At 35.3% G+C, this 25,518-nt stretch overlaps 1 protein-coding gene and 1 long non-coding RNA gene across 5 annotated transcripts in view; one reads left to right on the forward strand and one right to left on the reverse strand.

Annotated features, from left to right (window-relative positions):
- LOC308625592 overlaps positions 1 to 6,443 on the forward strand; it is a 50,219-nt gene extending 43,776 nt beyond the window's left edge. For both annotated transcript variants that reach the window (XR_014017122.1, XR_014017123.1), the window contains exon 3: positions 5,409 to 6,443. This is a non-coding gene — a long non-coding RNA (uncharacterized lncRNA). The remainder of the gene's footprint in view (positions 1 to 5,408) is intronic.
- SOX5 (SRY-box transcription factor 5) overlaps positions 1 to 25,518 on the reverse strand; it is a 1,022,130-nt gene that overhangs the window by 545,219 nt on the left and 451,393 nt on the right. The window lies entirely within an intron of this gene.

Here is a 25,518-nt window from a genome sequence, read left to right on the forward strand (position 1 = left end):
GACCGGCTAGGCCCGTGAGCCATGGCCGCTGAGCCTGTGCGTCCAGAGCCTGTGCTCTGCAGTGGGAGAGGCCACAACAGTGAGAGGCCCGCGTACACCAAAAAAATAAAAAAATAAAAAATAAATAAAAATGGGGGTAAAGCTATTCTACTAAAAGCTGCATCTTGAGCTGGCCCTAAGTTAAGGGTCATTACCCAAGTAACTGATAAAAAAGTTTCATAGACCAAGTTCAGATACCTATATAAAGACACCTGTAATAGATTGCAAAAATGTCCACAAATTCTTCCCATACCTGTACAAATACCCTTTTGCAATGTACCTTTAAAGCTCTTCCTTGGTATATGTATACGTATAGCTAATTCACTTTGTTATACAGCAGAAACTAACACAACATTATAAAACAATTATACTCCAATAAAGATGTTAAAAAAAAAGAAAGAAAGCTCTTCCTTAAGACGTGGAGTCTATTTCTCAAGCCCTAAGTCTGGGCTTTGCCATGTTACTTGCTTTCGAGCACTGCACATTAGTTGTGGTCCAAGAACGCACTTGTTTTTTGGGACATGTCCTCTCTTGCTGGTCTTTAGAACCCAGAGATTGGCATGTAAAGCCTGTGCTAATCTCCTAGAAGAGTGGTCCGCAACCTTTTCTGGCACCAGGCACCGGTTTCATGGAAGACAATTTTTCCATGGACCAGCCAGTGGGGTGAGGGGGGAGGCGGATGGTTTCAGGATGATTCAAGCGCATTACATTTATTGTGCACTTTATTTCTATTATTCTTTCACTGTAATATATAATGAAATAATTATACAACTCACCATAATGCAGAGTCAGTGGGAGCCCTGAGCTTGTTTTCACTTGCCACTCACTGATAGGGTTCTGATACGAGTCTGTGTACAACTGATTTATTATGGTCTCTGTGCAGTCAAACCTCTCTGCTAATGATAACCTGTATTTGCAGCCGCTCCCCAGCACTAGCATCACTGCCTCGGCTCCACCTCAGATCATCAGTCTTTAGATTCTCATAAGGAGCACGCAACCTAGATCCCTCGCATGTGCAGTTCCCAGTAGGCTTCGCGCTCCTATGAGAATCTAATGCCACCGCTGATCTGACAGGAGGCGGAGTGCAGGTGGTAATGCGAGCGATGGGGAGCGGCTGTAAATACAGATGAAGCTTCGCTAGCTCGGCCGCCACTCACCTCCTGCTGTGCAGCCTGGTTCCTAACAGGCCACAGACTGGTACCGGTCCGTGGCCCAGGCGTTGGGGAACCCCATCCTAGAAGATATAAGACCACATGGAAAGAGGCCCCAACCATCCAAGTAGTCTCAACCATCCCGGACAACCCACCAAATCATGAGCTAAATAAAATGGCAGACGTTTTAAGACACTGAGTTTTTAGGTGGTTTGTTAATTATCAAAAATGCTAATGGATATAACACCTTACCCAATCCACTAATCAATACTTTGCAGTTAGGGATATCCAACCAGTTAAAATGTCACTGAACTGTGTGTTCCAAAATCAACACTTTCAAAGCAACCTTTCTCCATTTTGTCCATAAAGGATTCATTATTTCGAAAGAATGTATTTTCATATTTATCTCTATTGATACTTATCCTAATTCATTCCTTTTAACTGTTGTATGAATAAACCCTATAATTTATTTTTTGTCTTTCAAAAGTATTTTGATTGTTCGTTTCTGTCCAATTGCATATTGCCAAATTGCTCTCCATAGTGACTACACCAATTACCACGGCCACTAAAATTGTAGGAGAGCTCCCACTGCTCTTTACTCTCACCAACACTGGTACTGTCATTCATTTTTGGCAATCTGATGAGATTGAAATGGTATATTATTTTAATTTGAATTTCTATCACAGCTAGTAAAGTTGTAGATCATTTTTTCTGACATTTATATTTTTTCTTCTGTAAAATGCCTGTTTATTTCCTTTACTCATTTTAATATAGGTTGTTTGCCTTTTTCCTACTGCTGAAGTTCTAAAAGTTTATCCTTTGGTGGCTATAGGTTTTCCAATAGCTCCGCTTGTCAGTGTCTTGTTTTTCTGTGTTTTGGTTTTCGTTTTTTTTAATAGTCTCTTTTGATGTATAGAAAATGCCGTTTTACTGAGGCCAAATTTACTAATCTTTTCCTTTATGAAATCCTTCCTTAACCTGAGGTCATAAAAATACTCTTATTTTTGACTGTAGAATTTTTTAAGTTTTGCTTTTTACTTTCAGATTTTAAAGCCACCTGGAATTTATTCTGTCACTAGGATCTAAATTTACTTTTTTCCATATGGATAACCAATTGTCCTAACACCGTATACTGAAGAACCCATACTTTCCCTACCGATTTTTAATGCTACCACGATCAAGTACTGTGCTTTCATATATGAATTTAACTGTTTCTGGACTCTCAATTCTTCCCTCTCTGGTCTGTATGACAGACTTAATGCCAATTCCATACTGTCTAAATTTTTTGGCTTTATAATAGGTAATGAGATTTTACAGAAAGTCATTTGCAAATCTGTACTTCTTCAAAATGATCTTGGCTACTTCCTCCTTTCCTTTGTTTCCCCAAGAAAATCATTTATAAGTACAGTCTCCCTTCCAGAATAATTGGTGATGATAGTGTTGAATGTAAAGGTTGTGCATGATAAATCCTCTTTTAATTCTTCATAATTTACAGTCTCAACACACACACACACACACACACACACACACTACAGAGAGAGAGAGACTTCCTTGATTATTCCAGGGAAAAAACAGGCTTCCAAAAAAGCAGGAGAAAGGGGAAAAATCTATCAACTACTGTATTTTATACTTAAATGAAACAGAATTTGAATAGTTTTCTTTCTTAACTCTGTTAATATAACATCATCTTCCTCAAGTAGTTGATCTCTTCCTTTCTCACCTATATAATGTTGGAGAAGTTTCTTTGCCTACTTGTCCTCTCCCTTAGTTTTTTTTGTTTTTCAAACTTAAAGGAAGTCTAGATTTTAGTTTTCCTGACAGGTGATTCCTGATGCTTCTTCCTTTTCTTCTGCTTTGGACTCCCTTTGATTCCAATATTTTTGTACTATCAAAAATGTGGGATCTAGTTCCCTGACCAGGGATCGAACCTGGGCCCCCTGCATTGGGGCACACAATCTTAACCACTGGGACTCCAGGGAAGTCCCTCATTGTTTTGACTTGCACTTCCCTAATGCCTTATGATGTTGAGTATTTTTTTCACACACTTGTTAGACATATGTAAACATTCTTTGGTGTAATGTTTATTAAAGTCCTTTGCCCATTTTTAAATTGAGTTGTTTGTCTTTATGTTGTAGAGTAGCAAGAGTTCTTTATATATTCTAGATACTAGGCTGTTATCATATATGATTTATAAATATTTTCTCCCATTCTATGGATTTTGTTTTCATTCTCTGAAATACCCTTCAATGCAAAAAGTTCTTAATTTTGATGAAATCCAATTTATCTATTTTTTCTTCAGTAGCTTGTGCTTTTGGTGTCATATCTAAAGCACCACTGCCTGACTCATTCTCATGAAGATTTACCCCTATGTTTTCTTCTAGTAGTTTTATACTTTTTGAGCTCTTATATTTAAGTCTTTGATTAAGTTGGAGTCAGTTTTCCTATATGGTGTCAGTTAAGGGTCAAATTCATTCTTTTGCATGTGAATATTCAGTTGTCCCAGAACTACTGTTATCTTTTAGGCAGTTAAACCAGTAATAAAACAAGTCCAAAATGAATTAGGTTCCATGTGAAAAATCCTCCCTCATTTATATGATTAGTACCCAAATGTTTCAACTTCATGATATACACTACTATCACACTCTCATTTGATGTCTGTCTTGAAATAAGCTGTCCAAGAATAAACTGGAGTAACTTTCATTATAATATAATGAAAGATTTTTAAAGATTATAGTATAATCTGTAAAAATCTCATCCCATGATGCCTTGTCTTTTTTTTTTAATCTAAAGTCCACTTTGTAATCCATCTCACATTCAATGATGTTTAAACTTTTGAACTTATTTGTATTCCACTCAACTATTCTCACTGTTATTTTTAGAGAAGTTTGGAGCATTCTCAGATAATTTTGGAGCATTTACTGAGTTCTAAAAACTACAATATTCTATGCCATATCTATTAACTTCTGTTTCCATTTTCACCAATTTCATTATTTTCTTTTCAACAACTTTAGTCACTGGAAAGTTGTGATAATTATTGGAAGTAGGTAGTGGCCAGTGAATTTTGTAAATCATCATGAGACCTTTCTTACTAACAAAATTGGTTACAGGTAGGGCTTAACTAAAAAGATGTTAGTGCTCATCTCCTTATTAACCACTTAGATCTATTAACAACCACGTTAGTACTTTTCAGCATGAGTACTATGTTACAAATATCCTGCTCTTGGGGTTTCCAATGGCAGTGTTCTATTTTTAGTCTTATAATTTTGCAGAGGTAAGACTGCTTTGGAAATATTTGTTAGGATACTACCATACACACACGTGCACGTGCACACGCGCACACACACACACACACATACACAGAGTTTTCAATTGTTTGAGACATTGGCATTAATTTTACCCCTTTATACTGAATTCAATTCACTTATCCCCCAATGGGCTCTACCCTGTAAATTTCAGGACTTATTATCAGGGGAAGGTTTTAAGTAATGTGCTTACAAAAAATGGATTTGAATGCTACTACTCCCTTGATAAACTAAATATTCTTAGATATCAGAAGGAATCTAGAAATGTGAGAAAACAAAATTTCCTTTAGTAAGGCAAATTTTCTTCCCATAAATGTATATGGTAGCCTTGAACTTTCAGCTTTCACCTTCTCCAGCCTTTCTCTGCTACATCCCTCTCCCTAAAGAGGGAGGTATGTCCAGCTCCTGAGCTCACATTGACCAAGAGTAGTAATAACCAGGAGCCATATCGCCACCAGAAGGAAAGTTCTGGAATTAGCTCTGTGGTCATATGCTCAGGCTTATGTTAGCCCTGGGTATCTATGTGCCCTGCACAAAGTACAGTTTTCTTGTTCACTGTGTTTCAACATGTTTCATGCTCAACCAAAAGGCTATTTTATTAATCCTGGAATCATTTCTGAACATAGAATTCATAGCTGAGGCTCTGATAATTTCTAAAATTTTTATCTTCTATTTCTCTATTAGGCCAAAGCCTGATACCCACAAATTTCCAATCTCTAGTTAGGGTCTTATTCCAAATGGAGTTAATTCTCCACCAATATAACCCTGACATAGAGTCTGACTTCAGTCATTTCCTTTTCTAAAATAATCTATGTAACAGTTGTGACTTTTTAAAATATCTAAGCTGCATCTGTTAACCCCAAGACCGTTGTATTGGAGTTTTAATTATTGATCATATCCTTTGTGGCTTTTGTAGGTCAGGATCCTTGAGGAAGCAGATCCTGAGATGAAAACTTTCAAGCAGGAAGATTACTTGGTGTACTCTTGGGATCAACAACCTGGGAGGCAACAGGATTGGTCATAGAGAGGAGCTAAACTGTAATATAATCCAAATAAAAGCCTCAGAAGTTCCTACAGGAGTCTTTGGTGGCAATTGAGAGTTTTTCTAAATTGGGATGAAGGAGCTGAACCTTTATAGTACTTCACCAACCAATCATTGGATGCAGGGTGCCCACAGGAAGAGGGTGGGACATGGGGCAAAGTAGCTCTCTTCAGATGAAGCAAGTCTCAGAAAGTGAGTCAGTTGAGAATTTTTGGATGCCAGCAATTCCAGCAGCTGAGGGAATGAGTGCTTCAGTTGTGAAGAGAAGACTGGGTGACATAAGGCACCTTATACTAAAGTTAACTACCTCTCAACCTGAGCCTACCTAGTGATTTGCTTACAAAGTACTAGGTGGTCTCATGGATGCAAATGCACTGGTTATGACATCAAGTAGGAAATGGCTTGCTCCTCCCTACACACCTCCTGTATCAACAAGTAGTGCTAAATGGACACTCCCTGATTCATTAATTAGCCGTGAGACAAGGTATAAACCTCACCCTTTTATTGAAACCTTCATTTGGCTAGTTGTAAAATGAGAAATTTTCTTATGATGAGCTCTAAAGGTACATTCCAACCCTACTATTCTATGATGATAATGATATTATGTCAGATTAAGTGTAATGCAGATGCACAAATGCAGTTCATGGAACTTAGAATCTCATAGTTGTTTTAAAATGCTTCTCTACTTCAGTTCTTGCTCCCATTTCCTGCATCTACAATCTCTCCCTTTTCATTGGACTGTGGGTATTAGAATATCAAACATATTCTGGCATTTCCCATCTTAAAAAATAAACAAATAAAACTTCGCTTGAACTCCCACTATTATCCTTTTTTCAGCCTCCCCATTCACAGCTCAAATTTTTGAATAACAATTCTAAACTCAAGGTCTACCCTTCCAAACCACCCACCTCATTCTTATTTATTTATTTATTTATTTACTTTATTGTTTATTTTTGGCTGCACTGGGTCTTCATTGCTGCGCATGGGCTTTCTCTAGCTGTGGCGAGCGGGGGCTACTCTTCATTGCGGTGCACAGGCTTCTTCTTGCAGAGGCTTCTCTTGTTGTGGAGCACAGTCTCTAGCCACGTGGCTTCAGTAGTTGTGGCTCACGGGCTCTAGAGTGCAGGCTCAGTAGTTGTGGTGCACGGGCTTAGTTGCTCCGTGGCATGTGGGATTTTCCCAGACCAGGGCTTGAACCTGTGTCCCCTGCATTGGCAGGCAGATTCTTAACCACTGCACCACCAGGGAAGTCTCCCACCTAATTCTTAAATGTACTTACTCCAATCTGCTCCCATTCCCCACCATTGCATGGAAATGGTTCTTTTCAAAGTTAAAAATCACCACATTTTTCCAGAGTCAGCAGCGTTGACACCATTGTCACTTTCTCCTCTCCTGGCTTCCTCCTATGTCCCTGGCTGTTTCTTTCTCAGTCTCTTTCCATTACTCAGTCTTGAAAAGTTGAGTACCTCAATCTAGGTACTTGGACCTCTTCTTTATCTACACTCTCTTTAGGTGATCCCATCAAAGCCAATGGCATTAGATGCCATTTTTATATGCTGACGAGGAACACATTTATATCTCTAACCCAGAAGTTTCCTCCAATCTCTGGACTCTTATATAACTAATCTATTTGATATATCTGCTTCAATATAGAATTGTATTTGCGCATTTAAAAAATCCAAACAAAACTCCCAGAACTCTTGATTTTTTCAAATCTGGACTTTCCCAGCTCTCCCCCTCTCGTTAAATGTCATCTGCATCTACCCAGAGCCCAGTTCAAACATATGGAGTCAGTACTGACCTCTTTTCCTTTTTCATCCTGCTTATTAGCAAGTCAAGTCAGTTTAACCTCCGCAGTATGCATTAACCCCCACATTTTTCTTCACCTCTGCAATCACCATCCTAGTCTAAAATTTATCAATTCTATTGCAATAACCTCCCAAGGAATCCTTCCATTCTATTCTTCCTCTCTCCAACCCCTTTTCCACAGATAGCCCAGTGATCTTTTTCAAAGAAATCAATTAGCTTCAGTCACTCCCTTCTTAAAATCCTTCAGTAGGATCTATTACTCTCAGAATGAAAACTAAGCTTTGAGTCACTGCCTAAGAGGCCCTCCCCTGATCTGGCTCTTGCCTACCTCTCCAATTTTATCTTCTAAAATTACACTCCACACCAGCTATGATGCTCTAACTACACCAGCTTCTTTCCTGCTTCTTGAACTTGGCAATATTTTGCTCCTCTCCAAGACATCTACCTTGCTGTTCCTTGTCAAGGAAAACCTTCCTCTACGATTCCTGCAATTTCTGACCCATTCCCATCCTTCAGCTCAACTCTCAAAGGAAAACCTCCTATAGAAGTGCTCTCCAAGTGTCTGCATCTTCTTTATTTCCTTCATAATTCACACTCATTTCAATGTGTAATTACCCTTTGTAACTTAATAATTGTCTACTTCCCCCAATAGAATACAGTCACTACACAAGCAGGACCTCATTTGTCTTTTGTTTTGCTCTGTCCACAGTTCCAGACATACAGTAGATGCTAAGTGTAATAAATAGTAATTAGTAATTATTGAGTAAATGAATGATCAAAACAATATACATCAGCTCATTGGTACAAGAGATAAAACAAATACCTATATCATTCAAAACCTCTATTCCTTCTGCAGATTATGAATGGCAAACGTTACTTCTGGCTTTCTTCCCCTTTACTATGCTGTGCTCTTCACGTTCCTTTAGTATAAATCGGTATGACATGCTTAGGGAACGAAAGTTACTTTTAACATCAATTTAAGAGAAGTATGAATGTAGAGGGTAGATCCATGCCAAAATAATCCCATAGTTCTTCTAAAAAACGTACAGCAAACAACTTGGATTATCCAATGTTTTAAATCATCTGCATACCATTATCTTCCATCGAACTGGATTCTTGTGAGTTGAGGATAAGTTTTCTGCAGCCAAGGATTTCCTCCTGCCATGTCTCTCACTTGGTTCTATTTTCCAAGCATAACCCCGACATTACAAACAACTAGGCTCCAAATCTCCATTAAATTATCTGTTCTTCTCCTTTACTGAATACAGAATTGTTGTTTTGGCTAGAATTAGTCAGGCACAGTTAGTACAATAACACTCAGTGCCTTCCCATGTAGCACCTGCTGCATGTTATTTATTTCTTGTTAGCTACATGGTTCAACAAATTGTGTCTTTTAACAGCTCATTGAGTACAGGAGGAGGAAGTGATGGCAGTGGAATTGTTGATGATGTTCAATGGTGTCAATATATTTCTTCTCAGATAATCCAGCTGGTAAATTTGCACTAGTACCATTTATTTCTTTGGAAAATTTCTCTGCCACATAATTTCCAAATCACCTTGAGCAGACAGCAGCATGAGGAGCATAAGTACAATGACCCATGACGTTAACCTGTTAGCAAAGGTGATTTTAATTGACTAACTGCCGTATATGGAAATGAACCAATAATCCTTTTCAAAAAGGTTAAAGATGTTAAGATAATGTTCGGATGTTAAATTTCCATACATTATTTAGAGCTTTTGGATTTAACAATATGCTTAAATACCACACCATTGAGAGAATAAAATTTACATCAGGAACATTTCTAGGGCACTCCAATGTCACCGGGACAGACATCTAGAACACAGTTGCATTAAAGTCTCCAAAATCTATGGGTATACACACATTTGACAATATCCCAGCAAATCCACTAATTCAGTTTCACCGATGGGCAAAATTCAACAAAGAGCCCTTGAATAAAGTACAGGAAAGGGCAGTGGCTACTAATTTTTTCATCTGTGCATTTGTTTTATTATGCTAGAAACTCTAATTGAACTTTGTTCCAAGCTATTAACCTATGACAGAAGACTGTGGAGATAAGATTTCACTGACATATAGAACAAAGAAAAAGAAAGGGCGTGAAAATTACAATGACAAGGTTGCCTTAGCAGTTTTGAGGTGGTAAAATGAAATCCCTGACTAATAGGCCTGGCTAACATAGGAAGGGTGAGGATGTGAAGGAGAGAGAACAGCCTTGGGTTGAACCCAAGAGGCTTCTCCAAGGATCCATAATAGATACACACTGCTATTGCCAAGTTCAAATTGCAAAGCAAATTAAAGTAGGCCTCTAACTGTTATAAGTTGTATAAGAGGTTCATATACAAGGAATAAATAAAGAAGCATTAAGAGTAAATTGTTGGTGTTATCTAAGCAGCTATGTGGGGTTTTTTTGTTGAGAAAATGCTAATATCTTTGCTTTACATTTTATAAATTATTCAGCCTTCTTCGTTTTCAGGAACTCAAAAATCTTCAATAATAATTTTTCCTTCAATGTCATTATCTTAATTCTCACTTGAACTATAAAGAATAAAGTATAAAAGCATTATAAAATAGCCTAACTTATGAAAGAATTGTGCATGGACCTTTATATAACATCATAGGAACAAGCCAATCTTCTGCATTGAAGTTATGCTGTGAATGATGATTTAAGTAGTATTTCTCAAATATAGGATAAAAAAACTATGTGCAAGATGTAGTGGCGTTATGATCTTATCGAAGCTCATTAACATTATCTTCTTCTGGAGGAAGAATGCCAGTGTTTTCTTTCATAGCCAGCATATGTGTCTTCTGATGAGAAAAAAATCATTAAGGAAAGTCTTGGAGGTTTAAAGCTGGAAGGAATAAAACTGTTGCAAGTATTGTTTTTCAAGAAAAAGTAAAGAGGGTACAAAAAAATTCTGAGTCTCTATCTTGCAACCAAATTTTGAATCTCTTTATTTTTTAAATGTTATAATTTCACATGCATCCTAATAGAAATAGTGAATAAAATTTTATCTGTGGTTTTGGTAGGTTCATTGTGAACATACACACAAGAAAGTTTACTGAATGTACATTAATACCAAAATTGGAAAACCAATGTGTTGAGAAATAGAGAAATTAGCAAAGATTATCACAATAAAGTGAATTCACAAATTCTATACTGAAATGACCACTGTTAGCTTCAATTGATTATTTATTCTAAGCAGTAGGAAACATCATCTACAGATTGTATTGATCCAAAAGCCAAGAAAAAATTTGCTCACTGTAAAGGATACTTTTATATTCTAAAGATAACTTCTGGGAAACCAAACGCACATATTTAGGAGATCATACAATCCAGAGACTTTATAGATTTAATTTAAGAAGACACTGGGGGGCTTCCCTGGTGGTTGAGAGTCCGTCTGCCGATGCAGGAGACACGGGTTCGTGCCCTGGTCCGGGAAGATCCCACATGCCGCGGAGCGGCTGGGCCCGTGAACCATGGCCGTTGAGCCTGCGTGTCCGGAGCCTGTGCTCCGCAATGGGAGAGGCCACAACAGTGAGGGTCCCACATACCGCAAAAAAAAAAAAAAAAAAAAAAAAAGAAGACTGAAAAAGTTCCACTAAAGTAGTGATTTTTAAAGAAAATTTAAATAACATAAGATACATAGAGCTATGTAAGATACATAGAGCATGCTTACTGACGTCATCATCATTACTCCTGATGCAGTGTCACTGCAAACAATTGTTAACACATAGCTCAAGATGATGCAATATCTACCATTCTAATATACCATCAACATAAACCAGTAAGCAGTGCCAGGAGCAGGACCCTTTCAGAAATGTCTCCACCAAAAGAACTCTTTGTAGATGAATGCAGATTAATTCAGAGCACTGGCCTATCTTGAGACAATATTATGTCCCAAAGTAACAGTTGGGTTTTTAGGTACAATTGCTTTATTCCAGAATAGCCATAGAAGTGAGGGCCTTGATCATCAATAAGTAAAATCTCAGATTGCTATTATTTCACTCAAGCCATACATAGTCCAGTCAGATGTGACTTATTATTTTGAGTTGTTCTGATCACTAACTTTAGAATGGTTTACTACTAAGAAAAAGAGACACTGTCTATTATTCACTGCAGAGTGAAGGTAGGATTAGTTTGGCCCTTCGCATAACATCGGTTACATTTTTGGTAGCTGATAAATTCATCTCAATGCCTCTATGTTACTTTATTCGCCATGTCAAAGACGAACTCGCCCCTAAAGCACACTTATTTAGAGTTTATACTATCAGCCCTTGTTGGAAAAAAAATAAGTAAATAATTTAATCCCATTTTGCTTTTTAAAATATTGAGATGAAACCATAACAAATCTGTAAGCAGTAAACTAAAGACAGTAAAATATAATACAATTTCATATCATTTCAGTTTGCACATAAAGAATATGAACTATTTCCTCAAATATTTCCTCACTTTAAAGGATAAAAGTATCCTTTACAGTGATTTTTCTCATCAATGACTTGATCATTTAATGTTACTATATTCAGAGTATGTAAATTAAAGAGAATGTCCTCATAGGAAAAGCATTCAAAATAAGTTTTGCTCCAAGACAAAAAGGAAGAAAGAAGCTTTACTTCAATCATAAACAATTCAAGAAGTACCTCCCTTTTTTCACAATTTAGGAAATCATGTTTCATTCTTTTCCTTATTAGTTGAGAATATCCTCCATCGGTAAGAAAAACGATTAGTCCACCACACTACTGCTTCCTTCTTAATCTTAAAAGTGTTAAAAGGAACAGGAGCAAACCTTTGCCCTTGGGATGGGCAAAGATTTCTCAAATAAGAGATAAAAAGTATAAACTATAAAAGAAAAAAACTGGTAAGAATGAGATTTTGTAAAAAATCAAAGATTTGCACTTAAAAAGACAATGTTTAAAAGACAAGCAAAACATGGGAGATTGTATTTTTAATGCAAGTATCCGACAAACAACTTGTATCCAGAAAAACATAAAACCTTTTACAAGCCAATAATTAAACAAACAATCCAACTTAAAAATGGGCAAAGTGGGACTTCCCTGGTAAGACGCCGCACTCCCAACGCAGGGGGCCCGGGTTCCAACCCTGGTCAGGGAACTAGATGCCACCATGCCTGCCGCAACTAAGAAGCCCGCATATCCCAACTAAAAAAAGATCCCATGCGCCGCAACTAAAACCTGGCGCAGCCAAAATAAATAAATTAAATAAATAAATATTTTTTAATTAAAAAAAATAAAAATGCGCAAAGTATTTGAACAGACTTTTTCATCAAAAAGATATACGAACGGCCAGTTAGCTCACAAAAAGACAATCAACTTCACTAGGCATTAGGGGAATATAAATTAAAAGCACAATGAGAGACCACTTTATACATATTTAAATAACTACAATTTAAAAGACTGACAATGCTGAGTGTTGGTGAAGATGTGGAGTAACCGGAACACTCACATATTGCTGTTGGAAGTATAAAAATGTCACATCTACTTTGGAACATTGCCTGTTTTATATATATATATATATATATATATATATATATATATATGCTAATTATATGACTGAGCATTCCATTCCTATGTAATTGCCCAAGAGAAATGAAATATATGTCAGACAAAAACTTGCACACAAACATATACAGCATTTTTATTCAGAATTACTAAAGAATGAAATAAAAAAACAAACCCCAATGTTCATCATCAGATGAAGGGATAAACAAAATGTGATATAATCTAAATAATGAAATCCACAATAAAGAGGAATAAACTATTGATACATACAATAATGTGTTGAATCTCAAAAACATGCTAGGTGAAAGGACAGACACAAAAGAGTACATGCTGTATGATTCCATTTTTTTGAAATTCCAGGAAAGGCAAACATCGAGAGAAAGCAGATGAACAACTGTCTGGGGCCAGAGGTAAAGGAAGAAACTGACTACAAAGCGTCATCAGCAAATTTGGGAGGATGGAAATGCTCTGTAACTTGGCTGTGATAGTGATTTCATGGGTATATACATCTGTCAAAATTTATTGAATCATATACTATAAATGGGTACAGTTACTTAAATACAAATTGAGCTTCAATAAAGTTGATTTGAAAAAAAGAAGTACCTCCTTTAGTTACTATTTGAAAACTGTGTAAATAAATGCGATTGTGCATACTTACAGACCATCTATTCTATTGGGAAAATATTCAGAAGTACACAATGGCCTCTAGATGCAATGTAAAATGTGAAATAATCCATGAAAATGTATTTGCCTAAAGATAACAAAGACAAGTAAAGCCAAAAGGGTTCAAAATAAAAAGAAAAATGCATTGGAATCCATGTTATTTAACATGCATAAAAGAAATTAGAGATACCCTAAAAGGGATAATAAATTTGATTAGCTAGTCTCCAACATCAATGAAATCTAATACAAACATCAAATGAGACAAAATTGCCACAAAATTGCCACAAAATTGAGGTGAGATAATGAAGAACCATACAAGTATTGAGCTAACATTAACAAACCTAAGTAGAAGAAATGAAAATTGGTTACGGCAAGCATTTTATATATATGCTATTCCTCTGCACCATGCCTGAATCTCTAACTACTGGGTACCTAGTAATCTCCTCTAATCGCCCCAGGCAAATATTGTTTCTTCCACCAGAGCATGTTATGACTGGGTTAAAATACTCATTACTGCTTGCCTCACATACAAACAAACTGCGAGCATCTTTAGGGCATCAACTCTTCTTATTTGGAAAAAAAAAAAGTCTAAAACAGTGCCATGCATGTACCTTGGTATAAGTGAAGTTTAGGAGATTATAGCCCAAGGAAGAATGATTGCATTGATAACACTATTTAAACCTTCCAAATGTACTTTGCTGGTAAATACACTAAATAGGAAAGGGCATTTTGTTTTCTCAAAAAAGTTGTAGAAGTGGAAACATTTATGGCCTTCGTTGGTTCTACAGAATTTTAACAAACTACCACTCACACATTACTGAATTTTAAAGTGGAAAAGGCCAGGGTTTCTTGTTGAGAAAAAAAATGCATTAGCGTTTCATTGGCGTTCAGTGGAAGTGTGTTTTACTCCTTCTAAGATAAAGCTCCCAAAGGAAGGGTTTAAAAGGAATTCCTGCATCTTTAACCTAAGAGGATGAAGACCTTGATATGAAGAAAGGACAAAGCTAAGATTGCAGGGGAGAGAAAAGAATTGAAACAATCAATGTGTTGATGCCAGCTTAAAGAGGGCCACTGAGAGATCAGCATTACCTGCATCTGTTCCTTAATTAAAAAGAGAAAGATGACAGTGTCCACTACTCATCACTATGGTAACATTCAAATATCAGGCAGTTTGGACCAGCAGGCCACTCAAAAGCAAAGCCCAGTGAATGTTTAAGTAAATCCATATAACAGGCTTATTCCAAATATGATGTAGCAGAGCTACAAATAAAGTTTTAAAATCAAGCCAAGTGTTTATTTTCCTCAGGCATCTTTTAAGTTAAAAACATTAAAGAAAACATGCTAATGAAAAGGCAGAATAGGATACATTATGTGTGAGGGGGAGGCCTTTTAAAAGAGTTTTTGAACAGATTTCCATTGTTTCTCTGTACAAGTTGTATTACATTATCTTTTGCCTTTCACCATTTCTATGATCCAAGCTGCATCCACCCTAATTGTCTACGATTTTCATTGTTCATTTTGTTCCATTTTTATTCTGCAGAAATATATTTCACTTACACTAATTATTGTTTGTGTATGGTTTTTGTTAATTATAGATTTTCCACCCTTTTATCTTCTCGTTTCCTATCTTCTCATCCAATTCATGCATCATCATTACCGTCATCAAAGAATGTTAATCACTGAAAACTGTGGTTTTCTTTTCAATAATCAAGCAAAACTTGTAGAACTTCTCATTACCTGAATGATGTTATATGTCATTTATTGTACTATATCACACACACTGTATCCTTCACTTCTGTCAGCAAGTTAGCGATTTAGTTATCTGTTCTACAGGTATCTTTCTAACATTAAAAAAATAAAATTAAAAGTTTAAAATCACATTACTGATGGCCATTACAAAATAAGACGATTGCGTTTACACAAACAGCATACACATTTGCTCTATATTTTACACAGCTTTTATGATAGAAAGTGATTATCAAATATGCCTTTTTGACACACTGCATTTTCAAAATGCGTCTTATTTAACAGAGTACTATCCTCTACTGCTGTTGAAGCCTTTACAAAGAAATAGGCTATTTTCCTACTTAAATATTACCCTTCTCAGAGCAGTAGCAGTTCCATAAGCCAGCAAGGTATTATAGGGAGGGTAGTAATAGCACTGTTTGCTCAGGCAATATAATGTTCTATTGACATTGGATTCATTATATGGTCTACATTAACATTATTTTTACTTGAACACGGTAAAGCCCTTTGAGCTAGCAATATTTTAAGTTTTCTCTGCCTTACAGGTCATTTATCTCTATTCTCTTGTTCCTATTTCCAGTGTTTCATATTTGAAACCTGTAGGTTTAATATTACAATAACATTTTACTCAATCAAAACGAATCTTTACTTTGAAAGTTTTATTATATTGCTATTACAAATAGTTGCCTTAAACATCTTACTCTGACAGTATGACTTTAAACAGCACTTTCATTGTAAGTAACCAATTTTTATATTTTCAATTTTCCTTCACATTTATTCTTGCTTTAAAAAATCTAACTCCAGCTCACATACATAGCAGCACCAGGCTGCATTATGACTACTTGGAAATAGTGAGCCAGTTCAAATGAAAGAACACAGAATAATGGGTAAAATCCTTTTCTTTATGTAGTGTTCTGAAAACCTACAAAAGCATAACTCCAGCTTTTGTTTAAGATATTCATCTTTTTCTAATTTTGAAGAATTATGCACTTCTACCACTTTCTGCCTCTTTAAGGCTTTTTAAACAGTCAATTTAATCACCGGGAGTGCCTTTATTAAAAATAGCAGAGACAGTCCTGATCTGGTAAAACACTTCTGAAAGTGAGAAACAAGTAGGGAAGTCTCACCCACAATCACCTGCTTCTTTATGCAAATCCTGAATCTAGCTGCTTCTCATATCCACTAGGGGGATCATTACACAGTAAAAATAGATTGGTCTCTTTATAGGTGTTTTTTTTTTCTAACTTAATAGCACGAAGAAGAAAATTAGTTTCAAACAGCAACAAAACAAAAATCACTTCGACAGAACTAATGGTAAAATATTTTAATAATATTAGATGTTGAAAGTATTTCTGGTTATTTAAAAAAAAAACTATTATTTTAAAATCCATATTCGGAAACTAAGCCTACAGTCCATGTTCTAATTTCCAAAAAAGTAAAGGCAGAAGCAGACTTCTTGGAAAACATACATCCATAAGTTCAAATATGCTATAACACAAATTTACTTTAATGCTAATCTCACTGAAATTTTTGTCTGATGATACATTTGGAAATAATGATGTTCACATTTCTGAAAGAAACTTATAAAAGTCATCAACTTCATCCCTCTGCCTATAATAGGTATCAACACTCATCAACGGTTCTTCAACTGGTTTGGTCTGTGGATTACTTACGCAAAGACACAAAACTAAAGATTCTGTAAATCAACTATCTTGCCCCATCCTCTTGCCAACGCAAAGAAAGCTCCGCAAAATTCACGACAAGCCTATCCTTGCTTTTAATAAAGCCCAAAGATTTGCTATCATGTAACAAAACATTACAAAAGTGATAGAGAACAACAACAATTGTTGTTGCAGCATTATGGCACCATAATGGCTGCGATATTGTGATTTAAAAGAAAACTATATATTTGGTCTTCCTGACTCAGGCTCCCAAAACCCTTGGAATTTCCTAAGTGTTGAGAGTGATCAAGGTGTCTTCTGTTATGTTAATGAGGTGACGTCGGGGAAGAAGGTTAGGGATGGGGCTGGCCACCAGAGGAGCCAACCACATGATTAGAGCGTTAAGGGGTTGGAGAGGGAATCAATCGCCAACTGCCAAGGATTCAATCAATCCTTCTTATGTAATGAAGCCTCCATAAAAACCCAAAAGGATGGGGTGCTGAGAGCTTCTGGGTTGGTGAACATGTAGAGGTGCTGGGAGAGTGACACACCTGCAGAGCCCTATCCATCTCTTTCAGCTGGCTGCTCCTGACTTACATCCTTTTATAATAAACTAGTGATCTAGTATGTAAAATGTTTCTCTGAGGTCTGTGAGCTGCTCTAGCAAATTGATGGAACCCAAGACCAGGGTCTCGAAAACCTCCAATCTATATAGTCAGTCGATCAGAAGCGCAGGTGATAAATTTGGCTTGAGACTGGCATCTGAAGTGGGGGTTGAGGAGCAGTCTTGTAGAACTGAACCCTTAACCTATGGAGTCCGATGCTATCTCCAGACAGATCATGTCATAATGTAGGTGACTTCTCAAACGCCCTGCTGCTATCCGAGAACTGCTTGCTGAAAGTGCGGGGAAACCCCCTTCCCCACATTGGAATTGGTCTCAGGACCATGTTAATAGCCTAACAGTAATCTCAGCTAAGGCCTTCTCTTATCAATTTTGTAGAGTCAGCCTAGGCCCCGCATCAAGGGCTTATTAAATATTTGATAAACAAATGGATGATTGATTTGGGAAGAAACACTGACAACCAATGATTCCCCTATGATTCAAATATATAAAAGAAAATGCTGCATTTTCAAATATCTCCATAAAGAAGACATAAAGTACCTGACTGATGAGAATTTAATTTAAACAGGCCTGAAGGCCTATTTCCCAAATTTTACACTAAGTCAGAGTTTCTCAACCTCAGCATTATTGACAGTTTGGGTCAGATAAGTCTTTATTATGGAAGACTGCTGCACTGTGTAGGAAGTTTAGCAGCACCCTAGGTTTCTACTTCACTAGATGCCAACAGCATCCCCAGATCGTGACAAGCAAAAATGTCTCTAGACATTGCCCAACATCCCCTGGGGTTAAAATTACCCCGAGTTGAGAAGCCTACATTAAACAAATCACATTTCTAAACTTGAAGTTACCAAGAGAAATCTAGAAAAGTCTCCACAGAATATTTTAGACATTAGATAACATCTATCAAAGGGCAAAGTTGACAGTCACAACCTATGTTTGTGCTGCAGGGATAAAGAGTGTGTACAGTGTAGCCTATGAGTGATGTATTAGACCAGCCAACACCTTCAGCTCCTGGGTCTTACCAGGGTCTAACTAAAACAATTACCAGAAATAAAAGTCATATATTAGTATCACTAATAAGAGCATTGTAAGATATTAATATATCAGTTGTTTTAATGCCTAAAAAACCTGTCTGGATCACTGAGACACAAATCTGTTATCTGTCTGGTTTAGCTCAAAATCAATGTTTATTGAATCTACACATTTTTAAGTTGGAAATTCCAATAATTCAGATTGTAGACTGAATTGTGAAATCTACTGATTCTCACAGCCATGATGTTTCTCATATGTAAACCTCTAATCAAGTGGGTTTTCTTAAAAAAGCTTTTCTTGTTGAAAATCTCAAAGCTGAAAAAAAAAAAACACTAACATTAAACCTTAGAATTCTTCTTTATGATAATTCTTCAAATATGTGATGACTCATAGGAGGCCCTCAAAAGCGTCCTTCTTCCTTTACTAATCACAACTTCAATCATTACTCATAAATTATTTTTCCTTGACCTTTAATTATTTTAGGTTAATCCACTGTAGATATTTTCCACTCTCTACATTCCTTTTTAATGGAACAACCCCTATTTGCTTCAGCTTTTGTAAAGAGTTTTGCCATCACCAAGAATGGTACAAGATTAACAGTAGTGTTTTTCTTTCTATGTATATAAAGTAGCTAGGCTTATCAATCATCACAACAAACAGCCAAATAGGGAAGAAGGAACCTCTAAAGCCATTTTTACCATGGCTCAACTACCAAAATTCAGGCAAATATTTCAAGATGTTTAAGCGGTTTTGCCATTGGAATGGATAACATCATCACAGATGACAGTCCACTGAAATGGAAAGATGTGATAATCACAAAAATCAGTGATTGGCAAACCATAGCCTGTATGCCCAATTCAGCCTGCCATTTAATTTTGTAAATAAAGTTTTATTGGAACACAACCACACTGTTTGTGAATTGCGTGTGGATACTTTCATGTCACGATGGCAGAGTTCAGTAGGTGCAACAAAGACAATCTAGTTCTTGAAGCCTAAAGGTCTACTCTCTGGCCCTTTACAAAAAAGGTTTGCTGGCCTCTGTTGGAGAACATCCAAGTAAGACTTCATCAAGTAGAGAACAGGCAGATAGAATGTAGCTGATTTACTATCATGTGCAGGAATATAGAACACTTCCCGGTACTTATTCCTGAATCATTGTTTTTAAAAAGCATCAATGGAAAGAACTTTAAAAAATAATTTAAAAAAATTGATTTCAATGATTTACATTACTGTTTCTCAATCTTATTAGAACCGAAAAACATTTTTAAATATTCTTATTGTCCCCTTATTCTTCTGAAATGAAAGTCATAAATAATTTAAACTACTCAGATGCTGATTTCAACAAAATCAATATAATGTCCTAGCTGTAATTCACAGGACAACTCAAACAGGAGTAATTTCTAATAAAATAATATGTATTCAAATATATAAATACTCAATACATCTACCTTGGAAGAAAAAATAATCAAGTCAGATATTTAAAACTGTGTGTAAATTACTAAAAATCCAGAAGTAAAAGTACAGATTGATACAACTGGGTTGTTATTTGGTAACTCAAGTATCATAAGGTAAAGTGATATTTTAAAATGATAAACATCCTTAGTGACGTTCAGAACAAATTAAATACTATCTTTCTTTGTTTTATTATTTTTAGGGTTGCATTTCTGAGAAAAATAATATATATTTAACTATACGAAAATACTCTGTTTTGGTATGTAATACAAAGTTATATCTTTGGCTCAAATAATTATAAACAATATAAAATGTTTATTACTACACCGTTGTATGCAGGGCTTCTGATTTAGGATTGTGGGCGCTCCTCTCCAACCTTCTAGGTAGAATAATAAAGTATAAAGAGATATAAAAAAACAACAATAAAAAAGATGGGATGAAATGATCAGCGGAGAAGAATTTTCAACAGATTACTGGACAATGAAAAGGTGTGGAAGGAAGAATGATGAAGTAGAACAGAGAAAAACTCTGCAACCCGGAAGATTTGGGGAGGGGCTACAAATGACTGACAATGTACTAGGTACCCTGATACACTTCAGGAAGGTTCAGGATGTGGAAATTCTAGCCAACTTGGAGAGCAGGAAGGGAAGGTGAAATGGAAAAACTTGACAATTAAGGGAATCAAAACCCCACTCACTAGCTTCATCCCTGTGTGCATATTACCTGAATTCAGCAACATAGAAAAATCCCATTTAAAAAAAAAAAAAAAGAAGAGATTTTGCTAATGAGATTGACAATCCTATAAGAAAAGACCTCTCTGATATGAAGGACTGAGGAGACAAGAATTGTGGCTGGTCTCCTGACCATGCCTTTAAGTGGAGCTTTGCTTATTAACAAGCACTGTCCAGATGTAGACCTGATTCTACTTCTCCTCTTTACAATTTTATATAGGTAATTAAGAATCAGCAAACATTTGAGGAAAGTTTGCAGCCTGAAAAAGAACGATCAAATTAAAAAAAAAAAGATTCTAGAGGAAACAGATAATTCAGGGCAGAGAAATTTTTTAAAAGTAAATCTCAAAATCTTCAGAGAGACTTGAAAAGACATTGAATTTATAAAATGATAAGATCCTATGAATAATGAAGTATCAGAGAAGAAGAAAATATATGTAAAAATTAAAAATGGATGGGCTGAATTTGTTTTTAACTCCAAGAATCAGCTTAGAGATTGAATTGAACAAGTATATAAATGGAATATATAAGAGAAAACCCATGAAGAATCAATACAAGAAGTTTAATACACAAGAAAAAGAGAAAATAAAGTGACAGAAATCAAAGAAGATTTATCAAATCCAGAAGACATTACTATTCTCAATAAAAGGACCTACAGAATAGACGATCTAGTCTTATTATTCAAAACATAAATAAATTATTACAAAAAAGCAAAATATCAATTAAATAAACTACTTGCCTTGATATATTTTTGTGAAATTTTGAAAAACTGAAATGGTTATGAACTTGGAATTCTGTATCCCACAGAATTATAAAAGTCAAGTGTATGAGCAAAGTAAAATCATTTTTAGACATGTGAAGTCTCAGAAATGTTTGTCTTATGTGAAGTTTCTTAGTAAGTTATTTGAGGATGTACCCTGATAAACTATGCAGCAAGTCCAAAAAACAATGAGAATAGAACAGTCAGAAAAGAGTTCAGAAAAGGAAGTCTCCAGGAAGAGAAAAAAAAAAAAATCCTAAGTGGGAGAAGGTGCATATTAGCATAAGTGATATGTCAGAGTTTGAAAAAATTGAGGATATGAGAAAGGCAAATGTTGCAAAGAAATAAATAAATAAAGAAGAAAGGAAGGCAATTTGAAACTTCAACATGAAAAACAAAGAGATGCTCAAAAAGGACCTATAATCATAGTTTGCTTGTCAGATGTACAGTAAAACTTTGCATAGTCATAACAAGGTAAATACTATTTACTGATCTTGAACTTTTAGAATCAACATATAGATAAATAATTGGGGATTTAATCATGTTTTCAGAACATCATTAGGTTTTTAGAACAGAATGCAAATGTTATTATCTTTGATGTTGTTAATATAGAAGTATAGATGACAGAAATTGTGAAGGAGGAGGATGGAAATGAAAGCCAAAGAAAAGAATAGGGATGCTAATACCTTCCTTTAGTAAAATGGAACATCAAGAGATACAACAAATACCAATATTAGTTAAAGGTACAATTAGATACCTAAATTTAAAAGACAACCAATAGAGAAGCAAAGTTGAATACTATAACTATATCACAGGATAGGAGAAAGGATGAGAGAAAGTTATAAGTGAGCTGAAGCCTCTTCTATTTGGCAACTAGCGGATGTCTCAAATGCCTCAATTTGATAAATCAAGAAACAATGGTATATACATAGTATCGACAACATAGATTTTTAACATATACTTGGCATAGACTCCACTAGCAGTCTGGTGAAGCCTATGGAACTATTCTCAAAATAATAGTCTAAAGGCATAAAACAAAATATATAGAATTGCAAAGGAAATCAACTATACTAAAATACAAAAATACTAAACAAGTGTGTGGTATAGCAATAGATGTTTCTTTACTAATGCATTAAATAACAAGATCTAACTTGGAAGTAGAAAGGAGTGTAAACAATATTTCAAGATAAGATTTTGCAACAACTTCATGTCATATGAAAATACTTCTGAATTCGACCACTGATAAAGTCACAGTACTGCTAATACTACTGTGGATTGTTGCCTATGCTAAATTGCAATTTGTATGCAACTTTTTTCCCCCATCCAAGCATGCAGACCTTATGAATCAACTCTAGGTTAAAAATTCCTGACTTAGAAGTATGGAGAAGAAATTAAAATAATAATGTTTGCCTCTGGAAAATGCCCTAGGGCTAATGAATGTGGTAAGGTACAGAACTGCTGCCATGAACTGCTTGATTTTTCTAATCACATGTATGTATTACTTTGATAAAAACACTTAAAACACTTTACTTAAAATTTAAAATGTACATATATAATGCAATATGTATGTTTGTGTGTTTGTACATGTATATATGATATATCAATATAATATAAAATGCTGACCATTATATATCTCAAACCTGATAATTATCTAAAAATGAAAAATTTCTAAGCCCTTTCTTACCTTAAATCACTGGCACAGATAGTTCTCAATGCTCCAATGACAAAAAGTCATTAACATCTTGATAATATCAAAACAATTAGATGAGATTACTTGACATGATCAGAGATCCTTTTTTAAAACCTTAGGAAATCCCTATTCACCAGTAATTGTATTTATTCAATTGTAGGCAGGAAAATGCATCTGCAGATGAAAGCAGACATTATAGTCTTGGTCAAACCTGAAAAAGCTTCAAGTAAAATAGAATCTAATTGACCTACATTTCTTCTTAATCAAGGCACCTACAGTGTCAAGAATAACATAACAGGAAAACATACCAACACCAATGTAGGGTTATTGTAAACAGGCATTTGGCAGAGAATATGAGAATGACTTTAAATTACACAAATGTGTTCCTATTAAACCTAGCAGTAACTGAGATCATGCACATAAATGTTCTCTGCAGACTGAAAAGACAGGCATTGGGAAATATTGGAGAGTTCTGGTCTCAGTAATGAGAAGTATTAAGAATGTGTTAAGGTTAAGACATGCCCCGTAACCTTTCTGAGACTGTTTCCTCACACAAAAAAAAGAAAGAGGGATTATTCTATAATAATATTTGGTCACATATAACTCTAAAGATGTTGAATTTAATCTCTGATTCAAATTTAAATTGGTATTTTCTTATTAGTATTAGACACTAAACAAGCATTTGGTTGTTTGAAAGGAATATTCCTTAACTTCCTCTGGTGTCATCTTCTGTGTAACAAATCTAAAATTCCTTAACCTTCATTGTGAACAAAATTTACACAGAGGTTTCCCATTCTATAAAAATTTTTTGCATCATTAAAACTATTCACCAGCAAGCATTGTAAGAAATCACTGAAAAATGAGAGGCATTATATTGGGAATGCTGTATATATGACTAGCTGATTAACACTTGAGGTTACATTTTACTTTTTAAATTTTGTAAAATGAATGCAGATTCCTAAAAATATCTCTGAACTTGGCAAGAATCACACTTTAAATGTAATTATGTAAAACCATAATTTACAGAGTACCTCCATTTAACAATCTACTCCACTCTATCCTAATTTTACCCTAAAGTAGGTAATAAGATATTGGAGAATATTAAAAACAAATATACTTCCTTCAATTACAAACAACTATTTCATTGAATTTCAAAGACCTATTACTTTTTTCATTTTAATGTATTATTAAAGAATAATAGACATAGAAAAAAGTGCACAAGTCATAGTGTCCAGCTCAATATCTGTAATAATTGAGCTTACCGGTGAAATCCTATACCTAAATCAAGAAATAAAACCTTGTCAGCACTTCCCAAGGCCCTCCTCTTGTATTTCTTTCCAGTTACTAATATCCCCAGGTAACAACTACCCTTGCTTTAGAAGCAGCATAGGTCAGCTTTGTCAGTTATTGTAGTTTATATGAATGGACTCATACAGTACATACCACTTCATGTTTGGTTCATGTGCTGAGCATTATGCTTGTGAAATTCACATATAGTTATGTGCAGCTATAGATCATACATTTTCACTACGGTATAGTTTTCCCCATTAAGAATAAGTAACAATTTATTTATGCATTCCATATTTGTTGGGCATTTGTATAATTTCTCGATTTGGGCTATTGTAACAGTGCTACTCTGAACATTCTAGTACATATCCTTCAGTGAACATATGTAAGCATATCTCTTGGATAAACACTTGAGGTGGAACTGGAATTACAGTTATTCATACATATGTTCAACTTTAGTAGATACTAAACAGTTTCTTAAGTGGTTGTGTGGTTTATATTCTCACTAGCAGAGTATTAGAGCTCTGTTTTTTCCATATCCCCACCAACACTAAGTATTTTGTGTTTAAAAGGCCTATTACTTTTCATTCAGTAAATATTCACTGAATACTTACTAAAGTTAGCCACTGTAAATTGGTTACTTTTCTAAATACCACAAGTGATAAAGGTCCAGAGAGCAAAAATGCTTTTATTAATCAAAATACCTTTTCAAACTATTATTCAGAACTATCCAACCCCCCATCACCTAACCAACATAAAGCAAAATGATTTTATTTGGAATAAGAAAGGGAAGATAACATTAGAAACTATGACACGGCCTTCAAAAATAGAGGGTTGAACAACACTTAACCTCGGTAATATCATATATCTACCGACCTATTAGTCCTCTTCAGACTAAATAAAGAGATAATCTATTTAGAGCAAAAGAAAGACAATATACCTGTAGCTTTTCCTTATGGCAGAAGACTCAAATGGGTTATCTAAGGAGCTTATC

The sequence above is a fragment of the Mesoplodon bidens genome, assembly GCF_964165515.1.
Source record: "Mesoplodon bidens genome assembly, chromosome: 11".
NCBI classification, from domain to species: Eukaryota; Metazoa; Chordata; class Mammalia; order Artiodactyla; family Ziphiidae; genus Mesoplodon; species Mesoplodon bidens.